The following is a 24,756-nucleotide window of genomic DNA, read 5'->3' on the forward strand; positions in this document are numbered from 1 at the left end:
CCCCCTCTCCTCCCTCCCCCACCTTCTCCCCCCTCACTTCCCTACCCCCCTCCCTTCCCTACCCTCCTTCCCTCCCCCACCCCCCCTTCCCTCCCCCCCTCCCCTCTCAACCTTCCTGCTCCCCCCTTCCCTCCCTCCCCCCTTCCCTCTCCCCTCCCCCTCCTCCCCCCTTCCCTCCCCCTCCCCCCTCCCCCTCCTCCCCCCCTTCCTCCACCTCCCCCCTCCCCCCTTCCTCCCCCTTCCCTTCCTCCCCTTCCCTTCCTCCCCTTCCCCTTCCTCCCCCTTCCCCCCAGTCACTCTCTCTCTCTTCCCCCCAGTCTCTCGCTCTCTCTCTCTTCCCCCAGTCTCTCGCTCTCTCTCTCTTCTCCCCAGTCTCTCGCTCTCTCTCTTCCCCCCAGCCTCTCACTCTCTCTCTTCCCCCCGTCTCTCGCTCTCTCTCTTCCCCCCCAGTCTCTTGCTCTCTTCCCCCCCAGTCGCTCTCTCTCTTCCTCCCCAGTCACACTCACTCCCCCGTCTCTCGCTCTCCTCTCTTCCCCACCAGTCGCTCTCTCTCTTCCCCCAGTCGCTCTCTCTCTTCCCCCCAGTCGCTTTCTTTCTCCCCCCCAGTCGCTCTCTCTCTTCCCCCCAGCCGCCTTTCTCTCTTCCCCCCAGTCGTTCTCTCTCTTCCCCCCTCTTTCTTTCCCTCTCTCTCTCTCTCTCCTTCCCTCTCTCTCTCTTCCTCTCTCTCTCTCTCTCTCTCTCCCTCCCCTTCCCTCTCTCCTTCTTTCTCTCTCTCTCCTTCCCTCTCTCACTCTCTCTCTCCTTCCCCCCTCTCTCTCTCTCCTTCCCCCCTCTCTCTCTCTCTCTCACACCCCCACTCTCTCTCTCTCTCACACACACTCCCACTCTCTCGCTCTCACACTCCCAATCTCTCTCTCTCACACTCCCAATCTCTCTCTCTCTCACACTCCCAATCTCTCTCTCACACTCCAAATCTCTCTCTCTCACACTCCAATCTCTCTCTCACACACTCCCACTCTCTCTCTCTCTCTCTCTCACACACTCCCACTCAATTCAATTCAATTCAAATCACTTTATTGGCATGACAAGGTACATCTTATGTTGCCAAAGCATCAAAAAACATTCATGGTTGAACACATCAATACAGATATATCCATACAGTGTATAAACAGATATATCCCTGAGTGTATAAATATACATTCATATAATTTGTATATACTCTTTTCTTATATTTAGTGGTTGTCCCTCTGTTTATGGCAAGCTGTAACATAGTGTGCCGCTAAGGTTACACAATTTCTCTCTTCCCCTAGTAGGTATGGGAGTTTATGGTCGTCATTCAAATTTCTGAATTCCGGGCATATTTTTGTGAATTTTGGTAGAAATTCTCCCTTTTGCCCTGCTATTTTCTACAAGCTGTGAGGAAGTGCATCTCTGTCTCCACCACTCCCTGACAGCAGTGAGAGCATATCCTGTCCTCTCTTGTAGCTGGGTCTGTCTGTGTCTACCTTTTTCAATCGCCAGGCTATGTTCACTAAGTCTGTACATTGTCAAGATTTTTCTCAGTTTGCTATCCTTTACCATGGTCAGGTAATCAGCCATGTTGTATTGTCTGTTTAGGGCCAAGTAGCAATTGAGTTTGTTTTGGGTTTTTGTTGTTTCTGCCCAATATGACAGATATTTTTCCTTTTGCTTAGTGACAATTGTGTTGGGTCAAATTCTTTGTGTTACGTTGTCACTGTCCGGGGGCTGGTTATTGTTAGTAGTGTTAGTAGTTACTTCACTGAGTCCAGGACTAGTTGACTGAGGGTATTCTACTTTATGGTCCTCTCTTGGCATTTCAGGGCTTCGTAATGATAGCAGTGGGGGTTGCTCATTTTTAGGTGTTTCCAAAATTTGGAAATCTCTCTCTCGCACTCTCAATCTCTCTCTCTCGCACTCCCAATCTCTCTCTCTCGCACTCCCAATCTCTCTCTCTCGCACTCCCAATCTCTCTCTCTCGCACTCCCAATCTCTCTCTCTCGCACTCCCAATCTCTCTCTCGCACACCCCCACTCTCTCCCTCTCTCACACACTCCCAGTCTCTCTCTCTCTCTCACTCCCAGTCTCTCTCAGTCACACTCCCAGTCTCTCTCTCTCACACTCCCAATCTCTCTCTCTCGCACTCCAATCATCTCTCTCTCGCACTCCCAATCTCTCTCTCTTGCACACCCCCACTCTCTCCCTCTCTCACACACTCCCAGTCTCTCTCTCTCTCTCACTCCCAGTCTCTCTCTGTCACACTCCCCAGTCTCTCTCTCTCACACTCCCAATCTCTCTCTCTCACACATCCCCACTCTCTCTCCCTCTCTCACACACTCCCAGTCTCTCTCTCTCTCTCACACACTCCCACTCTCTCTCTCTCTCTCTCACACACTCCCACTCTCTCTCTCTCTCACACAAACACTCCCACTCTCTCTCTCTCTCTCTCACACACACCCCCACTCTCTCTCTTTCTCTCTCACACACACTCCCTCTCTCTCTTTCTCACACTCCCAGTCTCTCTCTCTCTCTCACACTCCCAGTCTCTCTCTCTCTCTCACACTCCCAGTTTCTCTCTCTCTCACACAGTCCCAGTCTCTCTCTCTCTCTCTCACACACTCACTCCCAGTCTCTCTCTCTCTCTCTCTCTCACACACTCCCACTCTCTCTCTCTCTCCCTCACACACTCCCACTCTCTCTCTCTCACACACTCCCAGTCTCTCTCTCTCTCTCACACACTCCCACTCTCTCTCCCTCTCTCCCTCACACACTCCCACTCTCTCTCTCTCTCACACCCCCACTCTCTCTCTCTCTCACACACACTCCCACTCTCTCTCTCTCTCACACTCCCAGTCTCTCTCTCTCTCTCTCTCACTTCCCAGTCTCTCTCTCTCTCACTCCCACTCCCAGTCTCTCTCTCTCTCTCTCACACACTCCCAGTCTCTCTCTCTCTCCCTCACACACTCCCACTCTCTCTCTCTCTCACACCCCCACTCTCTCTCTCTCTCACACACACTCCCACTCTCTCTCTCTCTCTCTCACACACTCCCAGTCCCCCTCTCTCTCTCTCTCTCACTCCCAGTCTCTCTCTCTCTCTCACTCCCACTCCAATCTCTCTCTCTCTCTCTCACACACTCCCAGTCTCTCTCGCTCTCTCTCACATTCCCAGTCTCTCTCTCTCACTCACAGCCCAGTCTCTATCTCTCTCACTCCCAGTCTCTCTCTCTCTCACACACTCCCAGTCTCTCTCTCTCTCACACACTCCCAGTCTCTCTCTTTCTCTCTCCACACCCTCTCTCTCTCTCTCACACTCCCACTCCTCTCTTTCTCTCACACTCCCACTCTCTCTTTCTCTCACACTCACTCTCTCTCTCTCTCTCACCTCTCTCTCTCTCTCAAACTCCCTCTCTCTCTCTCTCTCTCTCTCTCTCACTCCCAGTCTCTCTCTCTCTCACACTTCCAGTCTCTCCCTCTCTCTCTTTCTCTCACACTTCCAGTCTCTCTCTCTTCCCCCAATCTCTCTCTCTTCTCTTCTCCCCCCAATCTCTCTCTCTTCTCCCCCCAGTCTCTCTCTCTCTCTCTCTCTCTCTCCCCCAGTCTCTCTCTCTCTCTCACCCCGTCTCTCTCTCCTTCCCCCCCCTCTCTCTTCCCCCTCTCTCTCTCTCCTTCCCTCTCTCTCATCTCTCCTTCCCCCTCTCTCTCTCTTATTCCCCCTCTCTCTCTCTCCTTCCCCCCTCTCTCTCTCCTTCCCCCCTCTCTTTCCCTCTCTCTCTCCTTCCCTCTCTCTCTCTCTCCTTCCCTCTCTCTCTCTCTCCTTCCCTCTCTCTCTCTCTCCTTCCCTCTCTCTCTCTCTCTCCTTCCCTCTCTCTCTCTCCTTCCCTCTCTCTCTCTCCTTCCATCTCTCTCTCACTCTCCTTCCATCTCTCTCTCTCTCCTTCCCTCTCTCTCTCTCTCTCTCTCCTTCCCTCTCTCTCTCTCTCCTTCCTCTCTCTCCTTCCCTCTCTCTCTCTCCTTCCCTCTCTCTCTCTCTCTCCTTCCATCTCTCTCTCTCTCCTTCCCTCCCTCTCTCTCTCCTTCCCTCTCTCTCTCTCTCTCTCTCCTTCCCTCTCAGTTCAGTCAGTTCAAATGCTTTATTGGCATGAAAGTTTACAGAGAACCATATTGCCAAAGCTTACATAGCAAAAAGGTACAGTTTTCCAACATTCTGTAGGTGTCAATCGATTTGACATTTGTTGGGTATATACAATATTACTTTTAAACAATATTAATTTTAAACAGTCTTTCTACTTCATTTGGTACGTTCAATATTAATTTTAAACAGTCTTACTTTTAAACAGTCCTCAGGTTGTGACATGTTGTTACATATTTAGCCCCAAGGTATGTCTGTCTCCTTCTCCTAGGACTAATCTCAATTTTGACAGATCATCCAATTCCTTGAATCTGGGGTTGTTTGGCTTAGCTTGTTGAATAATATGTTTCTTGATGTGTTGAATTTTTCGCATTTTAGGAGGAAATGCATTTCTGTTTCAACCTCGCCAGCCAGACATTGATCGCATATTCTATTCTCTCTAGGCTGCCAGGATTTCTTGTATCTGCCTTTTTCAATTTCCAGTTGGTGGTCGCTTAGTCTGTACCTGGTGAGGGTCTGTCTCTGTTTTGTGTCTCTGATGGTCGTGAGGTAGTCTGCCAGTTTATATTCTCTTTTTAGGGCCCGGTAACATTCTAATCTGCTTTGGCTTTCGGTTATTTTGTTCCAATGTTCAGGTAGGTTTCTTTGCATTTTTTAATGATTTGGTTCACTCGGATTGGTGTTTGGACGGCTGTGTTGGTCTGGGGCTGGTCAGGGTCCGGCTGAGTACTTAGTTTCAGTAGCAGCTGACTCAGGGGACTCTTTTCTGGGTTTAGCTCTTGGGTCTGAAAGGCTTTGAAATGAAGGGTGTCTGGGGAGCTAGATTTGAGGTGATTTAGGAAGTTTAGTGCTCGTTTTTGGATGTTTATTATCAGTGGGTATCTGCCTAGTTCGGCTCTGCATGCATTTGTTGGCGTTTTTCTTTGGGTGCGAAGGATGCTTCGCAGAATTCTGCATGTAGGGCTTCTATTGTGTGTTTTTCCCATTTAGTGTAGCTTTGGTGATTTAGCGGGCCCCATACTTCACTACCGTACAGTGCAATGGGCAGGATTATGCTGTCAAAAATTTTGAGCCAGATTTTGTTTGGGATTTGGATGTTGTAGAATTTTCTTTTTATTGCATATAGGGCTCTTCGGGCTTTTTCTTTTAGTGCATTCACTGCTATGCTGAAGCTCGCTGATGCTGTAATAGTTAGACCAAGGTAGGTGTAGCTCATAGTGTGTCCTATAGTGGTATCACTGAGGGTAAACTGGTATTTGTTTTCCTGACATCTGGGTCTTTTCTGAAAAATCATGATGTTGGTTTTCTTTAGATTTACTGTTAGAGCCCAATTTTGGCAGTATTTGTCGAGTAGGTCTAGTTGTTGCTGTAATCCCTGTTCTGTGGGAGACAGCAGAACCAGGTCGTCCGCATAGAACAGGGACTTCACTTCTCCATCCAGGAGACGGAGACCTGGTGACTCGCTTTGCTCCAGCATGTCTGCTAATTCATTTATGTATATGTTGAACAGGGTCGGGCTCAAATTGCAGCCCTGCCGGACGCCTCTTCTCTGGGTGAAGAAATCGGTGCGTTTGTCTCCAATTTTGACCCCGCATTTGTTTTTCAGATACATGATTTAATAAGGTCATAGACTTTGCCCCCTATTCCACACTGAAGAAGTTTATAATAGAGCCCTTCGTGCCATATAGAGTCAAAGCTTTCTTGAAGTCGATGAAACAGGCGAATATTTTCCCATTTTTTGTTTGGTGTTTATGTTTTTCAATGAGGGTGTGAAGGGTATAGATATGGTCGGCGGTGCGGTGTTTTGGAAGAAAGCCTATTTGTTTTTTTCTGAGGATATTATGTTTGTTAAGAAAATCAAGTAATCTACTATTTAGAATACTGCAGAATAACTTCCCTAGACAACTGTTGACACAGATGCCGCGGTAGTTATTTGGGTCTGATTTGTTTCCACTTTTATATATGGGGAGATTAGTCCTTGGCACCAGATATCGGGAAAACAGCCTGAGCGTAATATGATGTTGAATAGTTTGAGTATCGCACCCTGCATCTCCATATTGCTGAACTTTAGCATTTCATTTTTGATGTTGTCTGGGCCACAGGCTTTCTTTAGGTGGAGAGATTTTGTTTTTGTGGCCAGTTCTTTCCATGTGATTGGGAGTCTAGAGGGTTTGGTTGTCTTTAATTGTTGCTTCTAATGTGTGGAGTTTTTCTGTGACCTGATGTTGACTTGGGTTTGTTTTGTTTGTTGGATGTCTTTGTAGAGGTTTTCAAAATGTGTTCTCCAGATGTCGCCATCTTGGATTGGTAATGCTTGCAATTGTGTTGTACTCAGGTTATTCCACATTTCCCAGAATTGTTTTGGATTGGTGGAGTTTTCAATTTCTTCGAGTATTTTGTGGGTATAGTTTTGTGTTTTGTTCCTAATGGTGTGTTTATATCTTTTGAGGGTTTCATTGTATCTAGTACGTAGGTCTGGATTGTTTGGTTGCCGATGCTTTTGGTTTGATATTTTTCTCAGGTCTTTTCTGGCATTTTTGCATTCGTGGTCAAACCCATTTCATATTTTTATTTTGTCTTTTGTGATGCTTCCTCTTCTGTTTCACGAGGTCGGCTTTTACAGCTGCCTCATGGAAGATCATATTTATATCCTCTATGGCCGTGTTTACACCATCTCTGGTGATCTCATATAGATTTTCTTTAAATTTTGAAATTTTACTTGTGAGATCAGGTGAATTTAGTGCTGTGATGAATTTATCTCCACTGTCTGGGGCCCATCTGTATGTCTGGTTTATTTTTATGTAGCTTACTGTCTCTCTCTCTCTCCTTCCGTCTCTCTCTCTCTCTCTCTCTCTCTCTCTCCTTCCCTCTCTCCCTCTCTCTCCTTCCCTCTCTCTCCTTCCCTCTCTCTCCTTCCCTCTCTCTCTCTCTCCTTCCCCTCTCTCTCTTCCCCCCAGTCGCTCCCTCTCTCTCTTCCAACAACAACATGCCCTCAAAAAAGCCTCGGCACTGCCGGGCACCCCCAACTAGTTATTATATTATAATATATATAAAAGGATCGATCTGTCTGTCTGTCTGTGTGTATGTCCGGCATCACTCAAAAGTTATAGAGCATACCTACATTTCTGTTATATCAAAAGAAAGTTTATGATTAGGGGAGCGTCATAGGTGTATTTACTTTTTGGGCAGACAAAAATTGTTTGGACAGTATACAAAAAACTTAAAAAAAACAGCAAAATTCCGCTCATTAGCGGTTGACCAATTCTACCGCTCATTAGCATTGAGTGACGTGAAGGTTGACCACTCCTATGGGGGGAGTGCGTTGCATCATGGGGGGCCTTTCATGGCATGTGTGGGTGGGGCCTAATCTTTCAAACTGCCGTTAATTCGGCCATCTTTGCCTCAGCTTTTTCTTTTATTCACATTTAACAGCTGCCACCTTCCTGCTCTATATGGCGTAATGCCAGATCATGTAGTGCAGTTGCCTTCTTAGCTATGGGGTGCTTAAAATCCTGCACTTTAATACAGGGAACTAAGAAAAGAACAAATTAATTCAGTTTTAAAATAGTTTTTAGGAACAGTTAGAAATGAAGTGATCCATTTCAAGTATGAAGGAATTCAGTTGTCTTCCAGGGAAGGCCTCCCCACCTTGTGGAGCTGGAGGACCAAGCCGGGGACTCGGGCTTTCCCCCCCTCGGCCCGGTCCTCGGCTCCATTTGCGGCCGCGGGCTGGGGGCTCGGGGTTTCCCCCCCTCGGGCCCGGTCCCGGGGCTTGGCTCCGTTTGCAGCCGGAGACTCGGGCTTTCCCACCCCCTCGGCCCAGTCCCGGGCTCAGCTCCGTTTGCGGCCGCGGGCCGGGGACTCAGCCTTTCCCCCCCCTTGGCCCGGTCGCGGGACTCAGTTCCATTTGTGGTCACCGGCCGGGGACTCGGCCTTTCCCCCACTCGGCCTGGTCCCGGGGCTCAGCTCCGTTTGCGGCCGTGGGCCGGGGACATGGCCTTTCCCCCCCTTGGCCCGGTCTGGGCTTGGTTCACTGTCCCAGTATCAATAACCACGTGACACCCCCACCCGGGTATCACCCTACTCGGTTCACTCTCAGTGTCCCCAGCGCCGAGAACCACGTGACACCCCACCCCCGCCCACGGGGTTCAACCTACTCAGTCCGCTCTGAGTGTCCCAGCCTAGCAACTGCTGGAGGGAGTCTGGCAAACCCGGCTCCGAGAGCCACGTGACACCCCGCCCCACCCCCACCCATGGGGTTCACCCTACTCAGTCCCGCTCTCAGTGTCCCGGCCCGGGGAGGGAGGGAGCGGGCGGGCGAAAGCGATCACGTGCTTTCTCCAATGGTTTTGTTTGATTTCAAACTCTGGCGCCGCTCCCTGTTTCTCGCTCCTGTTGCTCTCGCGCCGCCACATCGCGCTCTTGCTTTTTCCCGCCTTCCCTGCCCCAATGGCTGGCCATTGGCAAACTGCCGCCATCTTTCCTGTGGCAGCTCATTGAAGCTCTCTCCGCTTTGCATTTTTATTTTTGGAATTATCTCACTTTTCTTCTCCAGCAATATTAATGCACTTTTTTTTTAATGGCTTTCTCCTTCAAAAATCTGAAGTAGTGTCTGAAACAAGCCCAAGGTGTTTTTTTCCCCCTTTCATTTGAAGTTTCAACCACATTTGTTCAATTTCCAAATCTGGTGGCCTTTGACACAAACATTGGCATCTCAGATGACTGGTAAGAGTGCTGGGGGGTTTTGTTGTTGTTGAGAGAAACAGTGAGGTGAATTGCCAACCTCATTAGCAGTTGACCAATCAGGGGAGTGTCATAGGCGTATTTTCTTTTAAAAAATGTTCAAAAAAATGGACGAAATCTGCTCATTAGCGGTTGACCAATCCTTCCGCTCATTAGCGTTGAGTGACGTGATGGTTGACCAATCCTACGGGGGAAGCGCAGTACGTCATGGGGGTGTTTCATGGCATGTGTGGGCGGGGTCAGGGTTGGGTCCAGAGTAAAGCTCCCTCTCTCTCTCTCCTTCCCTCGCTCTCTCTCCTTCCCTCTCTCTCATTCTCTCCTTCCCCCTCTCTCTCTCTCTCCTTCCCCCCTCTCTCTCCTCTCTCCTTCCTCCTATCTCTCTCTTTTTCTCTCTGTCTCTCCTTCTCTCTCTCTCTCTCTCTCCTTCCCTCTCTCCCTCTCTCCTTCCCTCTCTCTCTCTCCTTCCCTCTCTCTCTCTCTCCTTCCCTCTCTCTCTCTCCTTCCCTCTCTCTCTCTCTCTCTCCTTCTCTCTCTCTCCTTCCCTCCTCTCTCTCTCTCCTTCCCACACAGACAGACAGACAAACTCATTTATATGTATCCTTCCCCCCAGTCTCTCTCTCTCTCTTCCCCAGTCTCTCTCTCTCTTCCCCCAGTCCCTCTCTCCCCCCCAGTCTCTCTCTCCCCATCTCTCTCTTCTCCCCCCGTCTCTCCCTCTCTCCTTCCCCCTATCTCTCTCTCCCCCCTCTCTCTCCTTCCCCCTTTCTCTCTCTCTCCTTTCCCCTCTCTCTTTCCCTCTCTCTCTCTTTCCCTCTCGCTATCTCTCTCCTTCCCACACAGACAGACAGACAGACAAACTCATTTATATATATATAAAAATTAGTTCTACTTTTTTCACAACAACATGCCCTCAAAAACCCTTGGCACCGCCGGGCACTCCAGCAAGCAGATATATAAAAGAATCTGTCCATCTGTCTGTCTGTGTGTATGTCCGCGTGTAACTCAAAATTTATAGAGCGTACCTGCACATATGTTATATCAAAAGAAAGCTTATGATTAATGAAGTGTCGTAGGCATATCTACGGTCAGACAAAAATTGCATGGACAGTATACAGAAAACTTTCAAAAAACAGAATTCCACTCATTAGCATTGAGTGAGTTTGTCCACGGTAAACTCAAAAGTTATAGAGCGTACCTACAGATATATGTTGTATCAAAAAAAAGGTTATGATTAGGGGAGTGTCATAGGTGCATTTACTTTTTGGTCTGACAAAAATTGCTCAGACAGTATACAGAAAACTTTCAAACAACTGAATTTCGCTCATTAGCCTTGAGTGAGTTTGTCTGTGGTAAACTCAAAAGTTATAGAGCGTACCTACTCATATGTTACATCAAAAGAAAGCTTATGATTAGGGGAGTGTCACAGGTATCTTTACGTTTTGGCCAGACAAATATTGCTTGGACAGTATATAGAAAACTTTCAAAAAACTGAATTTCGCTCATTAGCATTGAGTGAGTTTGTCCGCGGTAAACTCAAACATTATAGAGCGTACCTACACATATGTTAAATCAAAAGAAAGCTTATGATTAGGGGAGTGTCATAGGCATATTTACTTTTTTGTCAGACAAAAATTGCTTGGACAGTATACAGAAAACTTTCAAAAAATGGACAATTTCTGCCTGTCTGTCTGTGTGTATGTCCGCGGTAAACTCAAAAGTTATAGGGCGTACCTACACATATTGTATATCAAAAGAAAGCTTATGATTAGGGGAGTGTCATATGTGTATTTGCTTTTTGGTCAGACAATAATTGCTCGGACAGTATACAGAAAATATTCAAAAAACGGACAAATTCCGTTCATTAGCGTTGAGTGACGTGATGGTTGACCAGTCCTATGGGGGAAGTGTGGTGCATCATGGGGGGCATTTCATGGCGTGTCTGGGCGGGGCCTAATCCTGCCACCTGCCATCTGCCCAGCAACAGGGAGTGGCATCTCAAATCTGCCCAGCAACAGAGAGTGTCATCCCAAATCTGCCCAGCAACTGGCATGCGTGGGCGGGGCCTCATCCTACAGCCTGCCGTTAGTATGGGAGCGGGAAAACAGATACAACAGTATTCAAAAAACGCCCAAGAAACGGTAAAAATCCGCTCATTAGCATTGAGTGACGTGATGGTTGACCAATCCTACAGGGGAAGCGCCAAAAGTTTCATAAACAGTTTTATAAACATGGCAGAGGGTTCTCTCTCTCTCTCTCCTTCCCCCTCTCTCTCCTACCTCCCTCCCTCTCTCTCTCTCTCCTAACCACACTTGGAGTTGCAGAGGTTTCTTCATTTCCCTCGGCAACGCCGGGTACTCCAGCTAGTGCTTTATAAATGTGCATGTGCTGGGGACTTACCCGCACTGCACCAAATGAGAAAAATGCCGAATTTCAATGCGCACAGCGCTGCCTCATACGTCACACGCATTCCACCTCTGAACCCCTGCTTTCAGGGGAACAGAAGTGCTGGTTTCCTGCGCATGCGCTGTGCATGCAGAAAACCAGCAATTCCATCGGGCCCATGCGTGCGTACCCCATGCGTACTCACCCGTGGAGACCCTAATTTCTGTGCCATTATTACATCAACAACCTTGCACGTAAGATGCCTTGTCCTTGCTATGGTAAACATATCCAAGGCCGGTTGGTTGAGAACATTGGCTATTGCTAAGTGAACTCTGTAGCTCTCTCTCTCCCTAATGATGCCAATGACATTTTTCTCCTATATTGAATGAACACCTTTCAGAAGCTGAAGTAACCAAGTTCCATATGCCAACAGGTTGGAGGCGTGGGGGCCAGTTAAAATGTTAAAATGTGAATCCCGACATGAACCCTCCTCCAACCCACCCACTTCTGTTTTTAACGGAGGCAGGATGGGGGAGGGGAGGGGCAGAGAAACTGCTGCCAGCAGGCGGGTTGTCTATTTAAATATTATAATGAGGCTGGAAGCCTATTCTTTAACCTCCATTTTGTCTGTAACTTTAGCTGGTTGGGTTTTGCACACTCGTGAAACCTGCCAGCTAATGCAAGGCGAAGACTGCTGCATCCAGGAGGAAAGTGTGTTTACACTGACCTCATAAATCCAGGGTCTCTGCCTACCCAACCCCCACGATCGAAGAAACCCCCATGAGGCCTCCGATCACCCCCCCAGGCCTACCTCAAGGCCTCTGATTACCCCACAAGCCTTCCGCCCCTGCTCCTCTGCCCCACCTTACCATGATGCTCCCGGCCCCTGATCCCTTCAGACCGCTCACAAGCAGCTCCCGGCCCCTGCTTCTCACCCGACACCCCCCTCACAGTGCTTCTCCTGGCCCCCGATCCTCACCCATAGCCCAGCCCCCCACCATGCTGTTCCTGGCCCCTAATCCTCGCCCATCACCCAGCCCCCCACCATGCTGTTCCTGGCCCCCGATCCTCACCCACCGCCCAGCCCCCCACCGTGCTGTTCCCAGCCCTTGATCCTCACCCATCGCCCAGCCCCCCACCGTGCTGTTCCCGGCCCCTGATCCTCACCGATCGCCCAGCCCCCCACTGTGCTGCTCCCGGCCCCCGATCCTCACCCATCGCCCAGCCTCCCACCGTTCTGCTCCCAGTCCCCGATCCTCACCCATTGCCAAGCCCCCCACTGTGCTGTTCCCAGCCCCTGTTCCTCACCCATTGCTGAGCCCCACACCATGCTGTTCCCGACCCCTGATCCTCACCCATCGCCCAGCCCCCCACCATGCTGTTCCCGGCCCCCGATCCTCACCCATTGCCCAGCCCCCTACCGTGCTGTTCCCAGCCCCTGATCCTCACCCATCGCCCAGCCCCACCTTGCAGTTCCCGGCCCCTGATCTTCATCCATCGCCCAGCCCCCCACCTTGCTGTTCCCGGCCTGCGTTCCCGATGTTCTGGACTCCCCCCCACATTGCTCCTCCGGCACTCCCGCGATCTTTTCAGAACCCACCCCCGCTGTTCCTCTGGCTGACCCCGGCTTGCGCATGATCACTCCCTCCTTGCTCTATGCGGCCTAGTGCAGCAGGCCAACCCGCACGCATCCATCCAACCTCTGAATCTGGCTGGTTGTGATTTGGACACGGGGCTTCCTATTCAAATCGGGCTCTGAGGCAGATCCCACCGTCCGGCCACCCACCCCCACTCTCCCCCAACCACTCCCCCAGTCACCCACCCCCACAATCCCCCGCCCACCACCCCTGCGCTCCCACCCCCACCCTCCCCCGCAGTTACCCAGCCCCAGCATCGCCCCCGACGCCCCCCCCCCAGTGACCCACAGCCCTAACCTGCCTGCCCCATTATAATTCTGCCCAATGAGTAGGGATAATGGGCATGTTCTCAAACTGGAAGGAAGTGACTTGTGGTGTCTCACAAGGATCTGCAAAACAGGTGTTAGATTAGCTGGTCTATAAATTCCTGGTTTCTCTCTCTCACCCATCTTATGTGTTGGAAGAATATGATTTGCCAGCATTTTGCTGCCACCAATGACATGATTGTGACATGTATATTTTGAAAAGAAATAAACGCTGATTGACTTCAGTACAAGCATCAATAGTAATGTGCGTCATTACTAAAAATATCCTTCAACTTTATGTTTCACAGGAGCCTGTGAAGAAACATCTCAGCTCCACACCATGGTTTGTTTCCCTGTGCAAGTAATTTCCTTTTATCCTCATAATTGCAATTTGTGGCATGATGTACAGATACTGGAAGATGGACATCTATCCGTCTATTCAAAACTACATCTTGGAAATATCCCAGATGAAAGATAAAGCTGACCCAAATCTTTCAAACCTGACCATAAAACCTGGGATTATATTTGTGGAGACGACTGACAAAGTGGAGCTGGCACCATTGGCAGTGTGGTCAGTGGAGTCTGCTGCTCGTTTAAACCCAGACAAATGTGTGTATTACTTCATGAAGGGATTCAGTGGCAATGTAGGAATTGATGAATTCCTAACTAATAACGGAGATTGACTCGAGAGCCATTAAACAGGTTTTTAATGCAGGAATCAACAAATTCCAACTACTAAGGAGATTGACACAAGAGAGCCATGAAACAGGTCTTTACTCAACGGAGGTGCCACGAGGACTGCCTGGGCAGCCCTGTGGATTGCAACGTGACGTCATCACGTGACGTGACATCATCGCGTTTGCCCGCATTTTCCGGCGCTCTGAAAGGGGCCACGCCCCGTACATGCAAGCTCAATATACAAAACCCAGTAATGCCTAACACAATAGTACAAGTTTAGTCTGGTGTTAGAACATCATTAAAGGGAATTATATACAATTAGCCAGAGTCATTCAGTGGTTCCGCCACATGCGCCCCCCCAGAATTCTCTTTAACAGACAAATGAAATGGTGAGGGGGTCCGACGAGCCTGTCAGAATGACTCCTGTAAACTCGAGGTGGAGGCTGCTGGCTGGTTGGTGGTCTGGCGGGCGGTCACACCTGGTCTGCCGTAACGACGATGGGTGGCCAAAAGGCGGAGCAGGCTCGGGGGGCCGAATGGCGGAGCAGGCTCGAGGGGCCAAATGGCAGAGCAGGCTGGGCAGACGTGGACCATGGCTCCGTCGAGGTTGGTAGGAAGTCCCTTGTCGAACGAAATATCTGCGGGCATGCCGAAACGGGCGATGCAGGAGGAAATGCACGTGGGTCTTGTCAGGTCGGGGAAGTCGCCGAGCAGGCGAGCGAACTCATCAGGAGTCAGGAACGCACATTGGTGCATGCAGTAGTGTTACTGCGGTAACACAGAAGAGAATTAACAGTTGCTGCGTTGATCAGCCACCGGCTCAAGGGAGAGGCCATGATCAGTGATGAACAGCTATTTTCCCGTGTGGCCGATCCCCATCGCGGCTGCGGGATGCCTGTTAGACCCATTCCTCGTTGGTCGCAGTGTCGGTTGTTGTTTGTTTTGTTCTTGGGGAAAACTGCCGGGAGGGCGGCAAAGCATCACCTTCGCGCCGAACTGCGCATGGTAGAAAACACAACCCAGCAGGCTGACGAGCTAGGGCGGCATCTGCGGGGGATGAGTCCTCGTGGTTTGCGAGGGGTGAGTCCTCATGGTTTGCGAGGGATGAGTCCTCATGGTTTGCGAGGGATGAGTCCTCGTGGTTTGCGAGGGATGAGTCCTCGTGGCATCTCCGCTGGGGCGCGCCCCGATCTTGTGGGCCCGAAAACCTGCAGTACGCGCGCTTTGAGGGTTTCATACTTGTGCTCCGATGTGGGGTTGTCGAGGAGGCTGACGATCCAAGAGGCGGTAGAGCTGTCAAGTGCGGAGACCACATACAGGTATTTGGTCTGATCCACATCGATGTTCCTCAGGGCGAATGGGGCTTCTACCTGAATAAAGCACAAGGGCACTTGCTGCTCCCAGAATTGCGGTAGCTTTAGCGAAATAGCATTTGCTTCCATGGCATGCTTCTTTTGTGAAAACGTTCACAAAAATCGGGGTCACCAATGTAGGAATTGATGAATTCCTAACTAATAATGGAGATTGACTCGAGAGCCATTAAACAGGTTTTTAATGCAGGAATCAACGAATTCCAACAACTATGGAGATTGACACAAGAGAGCCATGAAACAGGCCTTTACTCAATGGAGGTGCCACGAGGACTGCCTGGGCAGCCCAGTGGACTGTGATGTGATGTCATCACGTGACGTGATGTCATCAAGTTTGCCCGCATTTTCCCACGCTCTTAAAGGGGCCATGCCCCGTACATGCAAACTCTATATACAAAACCCAGTAATGCCTAACACAATAGTACAGGTTTAGGCTGGTGTTAGAACATTATTAAAGGGAATTATATACAATTAGCCAGAGTCATTCAGTGGTTCTGCCACAGCAACTTAGCACAGTATCCACAGCCTGAGTATGCTGGCATCCCTTTGCTTTCCTCAATAAGTAATGTCGTCCTTCTACCCTTGAATCTCACTGAACTGTTTGAAGACACTCCATTGAGTGACTGGTATCAAAAGGTAAGCAATTATTAGAAATAATTCTAACAAGTGAATTAGTTGTTTGACTGTAATTTTCTTTTTTTTAAATAGCAGCAATGACAGGAACACCACCCCCACCATATCATAAATCATGAGACAAACTCTTAGAAATCATGAGCTTTGGTAGGAAATCATGAGTTGCTATTTTTCTCAAACATAAACCAATAAAGGTCGACAGTTGGTTTATAAACCTCATTAGTGGCTTTATTTAATCTCTAACAGCCACAGCTCTTTACAAAAATGATATTACTGCATCTGTAAATGCTTTACAAAAAGCATTAAAAAACATCCTACCTGTTCTCACCTTATTGCTATGTTTGGGTATTCCTCTTGAATTTTGGGTGGGTGATTTTTCAGCATCAGGAAAGCGCGAAATTATTGTATTTTAAACAAAATTAAGACTTTAAGAACATAAGAAATAGGAGTAAGAGTAGGCCATACGACCCCTTGAGCCTGCTCCGCCATTCAATAAGATCATGGCTGATCATCGACCTCAACTCCACTTTCCCATCAGATCTCCATATCCCTTGATTCCCCTAGAGTCCAAAAATCTATCTATCTCAGCCTTGAATATACTCAAAGACTGAGCATCCATGCCATCTAGGGCAGAGAATTCCAAAGATTTACAACCATCTGAGGGAAGAAATTCCTCCTCATCTCGTTCTTAAATGGCCTACCCTTATCCTGAAACTATGCCCCCTAGTTCTATACACTGCAGCCAGGGGAATCAACCTGTCAGCATCTACCATGTCAATCCACTTCAGAATCTTGTATGTTTCAATGAGATCACCTCTCATTCTTCTAAACTCCAGAGAGTATCGACCCATTCTACGCAATCCCTCATCATAGGACAGCCGCCTCATTCCAAGAATCAATATTAAATATACAGATTAATCCAGCGAAATATGAAGCATTACTGTTTAGAGTATGCAATGCACAATGGAAAAAAAGTTTAATGTTTAACATATTGTTAATGAACGGGATGCTACATTTGTTTGGACATTGCCAGAGAATCTTTTGCTCCGCTGTCCAGTTGGGGCAGGTCCGGGGGGGAGGGAGCTTGGGGGGAGGGGGAGATCGAACTCGGGAGGGAAAGAGAGAGAGCTCGGGGGGAGAGCGAGATCTCAGGGGGGAGGCGAGAGAGAAAGAGCTCGGGGGCAGAGAGAGAGGAAGACAGAGGTGGAGCGAGAGAGGGGGAAAGAGAGAGGGAGAGAGGGAGAGGGAGGAGGAGAGGGAGAGGGAGAGAGAGAGATGAGTGGAGGGAGAGAGAGAGAGAGAGGGAGAAAGAGACAGAGAGGGGGAGTGAGAGAGGGGGGAAATAGAGAGAGGGAGAGAGAGAGGGGGGAGAGAGGGAGAGAGAGAGAGGGCAGGTGACAGAGAGGGGGGAGAGAGAGAGAGGAGGAGAGAGAGGGAGAAATTGGGGGGAGAGAGAGGGAGGGGGGGAGAGAGTGAGAGAGAGTAAGTGGTTTAGCGAGACCAAGGGAGAGAGTGTCGGGAGAGAGAGAGAGAGAGAGCAAGAGGGTGAGAGGGGGGGAGAGAGAGCGATGGGGATAGAGAGAGAGGGGAGAGAGGGGGAGAGAGAGAGGGGGAGAGAGTGAGGGGGAGAGAGTGAGGGGGAGAGAGAGAGAGAGAGGAGAGAGAGGATGGGCAGAGATAGATATAGGGGGAGAGAGAGTGAGTGAGGGGTAGAGGGAGAGAGAATGTGAGAGGGAGAGAGAGAGGGAGGGGTAGAGAGAGAGAAAGAGAGGGGGGTGAAGAGAGAGGGAGAGGGGGATAGAGAGGGGGATAGAGCGGGGGATAGAGAGGGGTAGAGAGGGGGAGAGAGAGAGAGTGAGAGGGGAGAGAGAGGGAGAGGGGGTTAGAGAGAGAGGGGGGGAAAGAGAGAGAGAGTGTGTTAGAGAGAGAGACTGAGAAAAACCTTGACAATGTACAGACTTAGTGAGCATAGCCTGGCGATCGAAAAAGGTAGACACAGGCAGACCCGGCTACCAAGAGAGGACAGGATATGCTCTCACTGTAGTCAGGGAGTGGTGGAGACAGAGATGCACTTCCTCACAGCTTGTAGAAAATATCAGGGCATAAGGGAGAATTTCTACCCAAAATTCACAAAAATATGCCCAGAATTCAGAAATTTGAATGATGACCAAAAACTCCCATACCTACTAGGGGAAGAGAGAAATTGTGTAACACTAGCGGCACACTATGTTACAGCTTGCCATAAACAGAGGGACAACCACTAAATATAAGAAAAGCATATATATAAATTATATGAAAGTATGTTTATACACTCAGGGATATATCTGTTTATACACTGTATGGATAGATCTGTATTTTTGTGTACAAACATGAATGTTTTTTGATGCTTTGGCAACATAAGATGTAACTTGTCATGCCAATAAAGCGATTTGAATTGAATTGAATTGAATATGTTTCAGGTTAACATTCTGTGCGAGCTGGAAGGCACTACAGATAAACAGCTTATAAGAAACAGAGCAAAGGAAATGGGGCAGGGGATGGGTCACATGCAGAAGAAATGAAAAGGATGACCTATAAAGTGATTAAGCAGAGAACATAGTCTTAAATTTTAGCCTTCCCATTTAGGAGGGAAATCAGGAAGCACTTTCCTTACCACATTCTCACTCCCATCTCGGTCCATTTACGAGTGGGAACAGGGTGGAAGCACACACAAAATTGGAGTACAGAACTTATCCCCCTGCTGTCAGTATGCCCACTGTCATAGTGAGTGGGGCCTTTAGATAGGCAGCCAAGTTTCCCACTAAAAACAGGTGGGAGCCTCACTATACAATGCAAATCCTGGTCCTATGATAGCAATAGGACCCACTGCAATTTTCAAATAGCAATGGGCAGAACACAGGCTGCATGGGCTCTGCACATACACATTTGCTCAGACTGAACAATCTGAATTGGTGTTTGCACAGGGTCACAGAGGGTGTGTGATAGGGAAAATGTGATGAAGTGGTAAGTGGCCTCAACAGGAAAAACACTATTACCACACTCCCTACCGCACAAAGGTAACAGGTAGGAGCACAATTAACACTGAAACGTGTTTACAGGTGGCAGGACATAATTGGGGAAAAAATGGGTTGCTTTTCGCCTCCCGTTAGCGCCCTCTTAGGGTGCTAACAGGGCGCAAAGCAACTAGTGCCCGGCAGCGGCGCCGCCCACGCCTCCTGCCTCAGCCATGATCTTCGGGAACACCCCCTGACTTACCGCCGGACGCAATGTCCGACGGGGTCAGGGGGGACTACCTGCGGCCAGGGAAGTGCAATTTAAAGTTCAGGTGCAGGGCGGCCATTTTTGTTGGTGGCCGCCTGCCAGCACCTGACTGCACTCCCATCCCCAGCCTCCTGAACAGTCCCTGCCCCCCCCACAGAGTGCCGGCTGCGCTCCAAGAACCCGGCACTTCTTTTGAGTGCGGGCTCTTTTGCGGCCATTCCCGATCCCCGGGGGCCCAGCCAGGCCCTGGGTTGCGCTGCTCAAGGCCCCTCCCTTTTAAGAAGGGGAGGAAGGCCTGCAATACCGCAGCATGACGTGTCACAGCACCACTCGCAGCACTCCAAGAGGGATGCGGGGCACTTCAAGTAGCACCCCGATTCCCTCTTGGGGTGCAACCACACAAGTTCCAGCGCGAGGGCGCAAATTTTTCCGGGCCCGGCAACGGTAGCATCCCAAAGGGGCCGCTATTGAATTTTAGCCTAAAGATTTTAATTTTATGTAAAATATAATAGTTAATCTCCTTGCTCACAAACAAAAGTAAAAAGGCTTCACTAGTGTAACTGTTTCTGTGTTTATCACCCATTATCTCAGAATCTATCTGTCCTGATCTCTGTCATATCTGTTCCATTCTATCTCTTTGTGAAAAACCTTTCGGAAAAACTTAAAAGGCATCTCAACCCATTAGCAGCCGAGGCTGAAAGGGTAGGTTGTAAGAAGTGACAGGCCAAAGTGAAGGGTAAGGGATCTTCAGCTGCAGGCATGAGTTTGTAGAGAAGTGACAGAGTAGCCCATTCCCCAACTCCCTGCTGATGCCTGCTGAGGTCGAGGTGGTGCTGCGAGGAAGGTTTCCCCTATGCCGCTCCACAACACCATATTGCACAGGACTGCAAGGAAGTGCGGCCAAGTTTCAGGCAACAGCTGTCCCTACAGATTCACAAGTTTTCCGCAGCATGGTAACTGCCGGTGTCCTTACAGCAGATGGTACAGAACATCATTCGAATCTCTGCTGACCTGGACCCTGAGAAGGCTGTTCTCCCATCATTTCCAGGTAGGTTTGCCAGGCTGTACAGAGACATTGGCTGACATCTTAACAGGTGCAGTCCAATCGGCAAGACTGGCTTTCGATGACCCTGGCATGCCTTCTTTCATGCAGTACCATGTAAAGCATGACATACTATGATTAGGGTGCTTCTGGAGAACCTTCCAACATAATGGTTCATCAGACATTCACATATCATAGTGATGCCATCAGGGATCTGCTGGCACTGCCTCCTTTGGAAGCAGGGGCTACTCCTCTCTGCAGATGATGGTTTCACCTGTGAAGGAATGTACTATAAAGCCTTTTTAGAAAAATACACTATCTTATGAAAGAATTCCGGCCTTGTTGCGATAAGACAATGGTTGATCCTGAAGAGTACCTTATAAGGAACTCTACCTTATAAATTCTTTAAAACATGACAAACTGGGTTTGGAAATTTAGAAACCTAACTATGAAATAGCTATAAAAGAATTCTGGCTATTGAAACAGGACCTGTTGTTGACCCTGAATAAATAAACTTATTGAAACAGAAGAATGGATGGCTCCGAGTGGCTGACCTTTTGGGAACAAAACAATGGTCAACTCTGGATAAGTGATTTAAATTAAACCTCTTAAAGATGGCATAAGATAAGGAACTTCGGCCCTCATAAAGATGATAAATGAAATATGGGACATCTGCCTTCACACCTATATGGTAAAAACTCCCAATCACTATTACCGATGTAGCAGTAAGAATTGCGAGGTCAGCAGAAAGATGAATAGTGATAATGAACTTGGATCAGCAGAAACCTTATGGGGTACAACTGAAAAAGTGTATAAACATTGAAGTCTCAAATGGGATGTCAGAGTCGCGTAAATCAGGCAAGGCGATTCTCGATTATAGAGGCAGCACTGTGGTCTTCCACTCTTTGTACCGCAGGGATCAAAGGTATTTTGATATTGATGGATAGCCTGTATAGAAAATTTTAAGAACAGTAATACTTTAGCGAAGCTAAGATATAAAAGTAAGATTCTCTGTTAAAAAGATCGTATTTTTTCTCTTTTTAGAGCTGTTAATGTTGCAATTTACTGATTCACCAACTGTAACTTGCATGTCAGTTCTTTTAATAAATCTCTATATATTTTTAGAATTGTTTCACATAAGCCTTCTGTATCAATAACTCATGAACTCAATCTCTGTACACTCTTTGGTGAAGAGGTACATTTTCTGAGGGGAGACCTTCAGACCCTCATAATATCCGGGATGTTACAGTCTAGCTAAACTTATCAAAAGTGCAATAACAACAGAAAACGCTGGAAAAACTCAGCAGGCCAGGCAGCATCTGTGGAGAGAGAAGCAGAGTTAACGTTTCAGGTCGAAGACCTTTCATTATTATTAAAAGTGCTATCTGGTGGACAGTAACATTCTCGGAATGTTCCTTTCTTATAGGAAGAGAGAGCCCGGACCTTTAGTCCCAGTTAAGCATCTTTAGGATTCGGCTTAGTTGAAAGTGAATATCTGAGAAATACGCCTGATCCGGGATAGCCCCATAGGGGCTAGGACTAGTAAATACCCCTTCACACCTTGTACATTCCTCACCTCCTCACTGTCTAACTCTGGATGTCTCTGGGCTCAGGGACTTAGATTGAGTGAGGATGCATGCTAACATTTGTTGGCATTGCTAGATGCTGAAGGAGGAGTAAGGGGAGCTGTGCTGTCTCCTGGTCATTGATGGTAAGCAATTCCAGCACTTTGGTAGTGTGTGAGGGGAAGTCACTGCAAGTGGCAGACATGCTTAATAGAGTTTTGCCGACTCAGCTTACTTTGTCTCACCCAGTTAATTCTTCACTGTTCACCACATCTGAAGGAAAAAAGACGAAGAGAGGTTAGAATAGTTTCCCAGTGAGTAGAACTGACTGGTCAATTTCAGTTGTGGTGTGACGGTTTCATGTTGTGGTTCATTGACAATTAATGAAGGGGACAATAACAGGAGAAGCAAAATGTTTTCAGCTGACACATGGCCTCCTACATCCCCATCTATTACACCTCTCAATGGCCAAGTTCTTTCTTTCTAGACTTCCTTAACAACACTTTAGGTAGTATATGTTGTGCCATGTAGTGGAAGAGTGCAGCTTCATGCCCATAATTCTACAGGGAGAGATCATTGGGGAGGAAACTAATTCAAAGTCTTTCTTACAATCCTGGTTAGTGAGTGTTTTCCGGCGATACCTGGAACCACTACAAACTGGGTTTCTTGGCCGAGAATGGGCTTTAGCTAAGGAGGAGCCACAAAGATTGAAGTAGAAACAAGTTTAACTATGGTGAAAAAGAGCATGATGGTTTACATTTTACTCTGTCCATTATACGACAGGTAAATCCAGATTTGGAAAGATTTTGGATCCATATGCTTGCTGACGGCTGCAGGTTAGCACTGCTATGAAAATATGGTAGCATCTACCTGGATACCGACATAATTTCAATGAAGCCTTTGCCATTTGCCAATTTTACCTCTTTAGAAGAGGAGGATATTTAAGTAATGGAGCAATGGGATTTCATTACAGCCACCAACATTTTATGTGGGACTGCTTGGAAGATTTTGTGGCCCATTATGTTGGACACATTTGGGGTCATCAAGGCCCTGAACTGATAACACGTGTTATGAAGCGATGGTGCAAGTCTAATAACCCAGCCAACCTCGCTGGAAAGGAATGCAATGGCATCTCTTTCTGGGTCTCAAGGCGGTTCTATCCAATCTCATATCAAAACTGGGAAAATTACTATGATCCCTGGAAAAAGGAGAATATAGAGAGCTTCTTCTCAGTTACATATGGAGCACATGTCTGGAACTATATGAATTCCAGCAAGAAATGAAAAGTAATTGCTGGAAGTGGCTCATTAATGGAATATCTCTTTCAGATGTATTGTCCAACTACATACAGAAATTTAATTCAATCTAGAAATAGTTTGCAGTCAATTAGTGGTTAAGATTTTGGAGGCCATTGAGGATGGATTGCCCAAAATGGGGCAGGTGGGGGAGGGCATAATTCGGAATAGACCCTGGAAATTCCACCCATTACACCTTCATTAGGCCCAACAGAACTCTCACCAGCTGGGAGCTGGGCTGAATTTTGCTGTAAACCTAGTACAGGCTTCAAGACAGCACAAAAATGGGCATTTGCCTCCTTAGGAGCATTTCAAAATCTCCACAGCATGTTGTTGGGGTTCTATTGTACTTTGAACTATATCTTCTGGAGTTGGGTTTTTAAGGCATATTTTTGGATTTCTGTTAATTTGTAAAGTATCAATCCTATCTGGGAATGCTTGATGCTCATCTAATACTGAGAGCCAAAAATGGAAACATGATTTAATCCTAAACACAGATTCCCTTATATATACTGTATATGAGAACAAAGCTCATGAGAAAGTTTCTTGCAAATTTTAAAAATTATATACAATATAAAATAGGAAATAAACACAACCTTATTTGAGTATAAGCCCATTAAGCACAATGACAATCTCTAAGCCATTCACTATAATAACTTGTTTCCTAACCAACTGCTCTTACAATCAGGATACACTTTGCTTCACTTGCTGGCATTTTACTTTAGCATCTAATACCAAGTGCTGCTGCTGAGGGGAGTGTATCTTGACAATAACAGCAATTGGTTCGTGTACCTGCTGGCAGCTGCTCCACAGTCAATTAAGTGGAGAGAAGGAAAGCACCAGCTCTTTACACACGCTCTTGATTAAAGTGAAGATGTGGTGACGGGACACCTTCAGGAGCATCAGGGAGAGGGATTTGGGGGCATTTAGTCATCCTGGAGTTTTACTGCTCTGAGGTTCGTTAGGTTGGGGAGTTATTTTAATGCTTTTTGTCAAAACGCTAAAGGTTAAATGTTTCTGTATCTGGAAGAACAACAAAATTTATCTTCATCTGGGCTTGTTGTGACGAGACAGCAGGGAATTCCCAATCACACATTCAGGAAGGTGCCCATGACAGAGATTCAGTAACCAAGGCTCTGTAACTCAAGCCAGGATTTATTTGAATAAAAATAAAAGAAATCCTGAAGAAATGAAATTATGTTTCCAAGGCAAGGACAGGGACAATATCAATGCCAACAAAATGGCTGATTAAACAAAGATAATAGGGATAACATTGACAGAAATGAATGAAAGAGCAAATCAGAGTCTTAATGCTTCATTGAACAATATCCAGGTATTAATGCAACAGCGAATGAGTGCAGTTGGTTTACAGTCAATGTTGTCGCTAAGCTGCGTGGCCGTGCAGCGGTCTGGAGGTCCCGCGCAGGAAGCTCACCACCTTATACACGGAAGAAACCGTGCACGCGAGAAAATTTCAATGTGCCACGCAGGCAGTTAACGGGACCGTGCACGGAAAAAAAAAGAGGGAACATTGGTTCCAGCTCTGTGTCTATTCACTTTCGAATAACAGAAACCAAATACAAACGGCAGAGTCAGAAAATCTTTCTGTTCTAATTCACAATTCTGCCGAGGTACAATGTTTCAGGAAATGAAGGAACTGGAATAATTCTATTATCCGGTAAAGATACCTGGCAGATAATG

At 47.7% G+C, this 24,756-nt stretch overlaps 1 pseudogene; it reads left to right on the top strand.

Annotated features, from left to right (window-relative positions):
- The window catches only part of LOC147116042 (alpha-1,4-N-acetylglucosaminyltransferase-like), a 160,519-nt pseudogene extending 137,362 nt beyond the window's left edge, over positions 1–23,157 (top strand).
- Positions 23,158–24,756: the final 1,599 nt, after the last annotated feature.

Source organism: Somniosus microcephalus, chromosome 6 (genome assembly GCF_052327205.1).
Source record: "Somniosus microcephalus isolate GS21.2 chromosome 6, FLI_Smic_1.0, whole genome shotgun sequence".
NCBI lineage: Eukaryota > Metazoa > Chordata > Chondrichthyes > Squaliformes > Somniosidae > Somniosus > Somniosus microcephalus.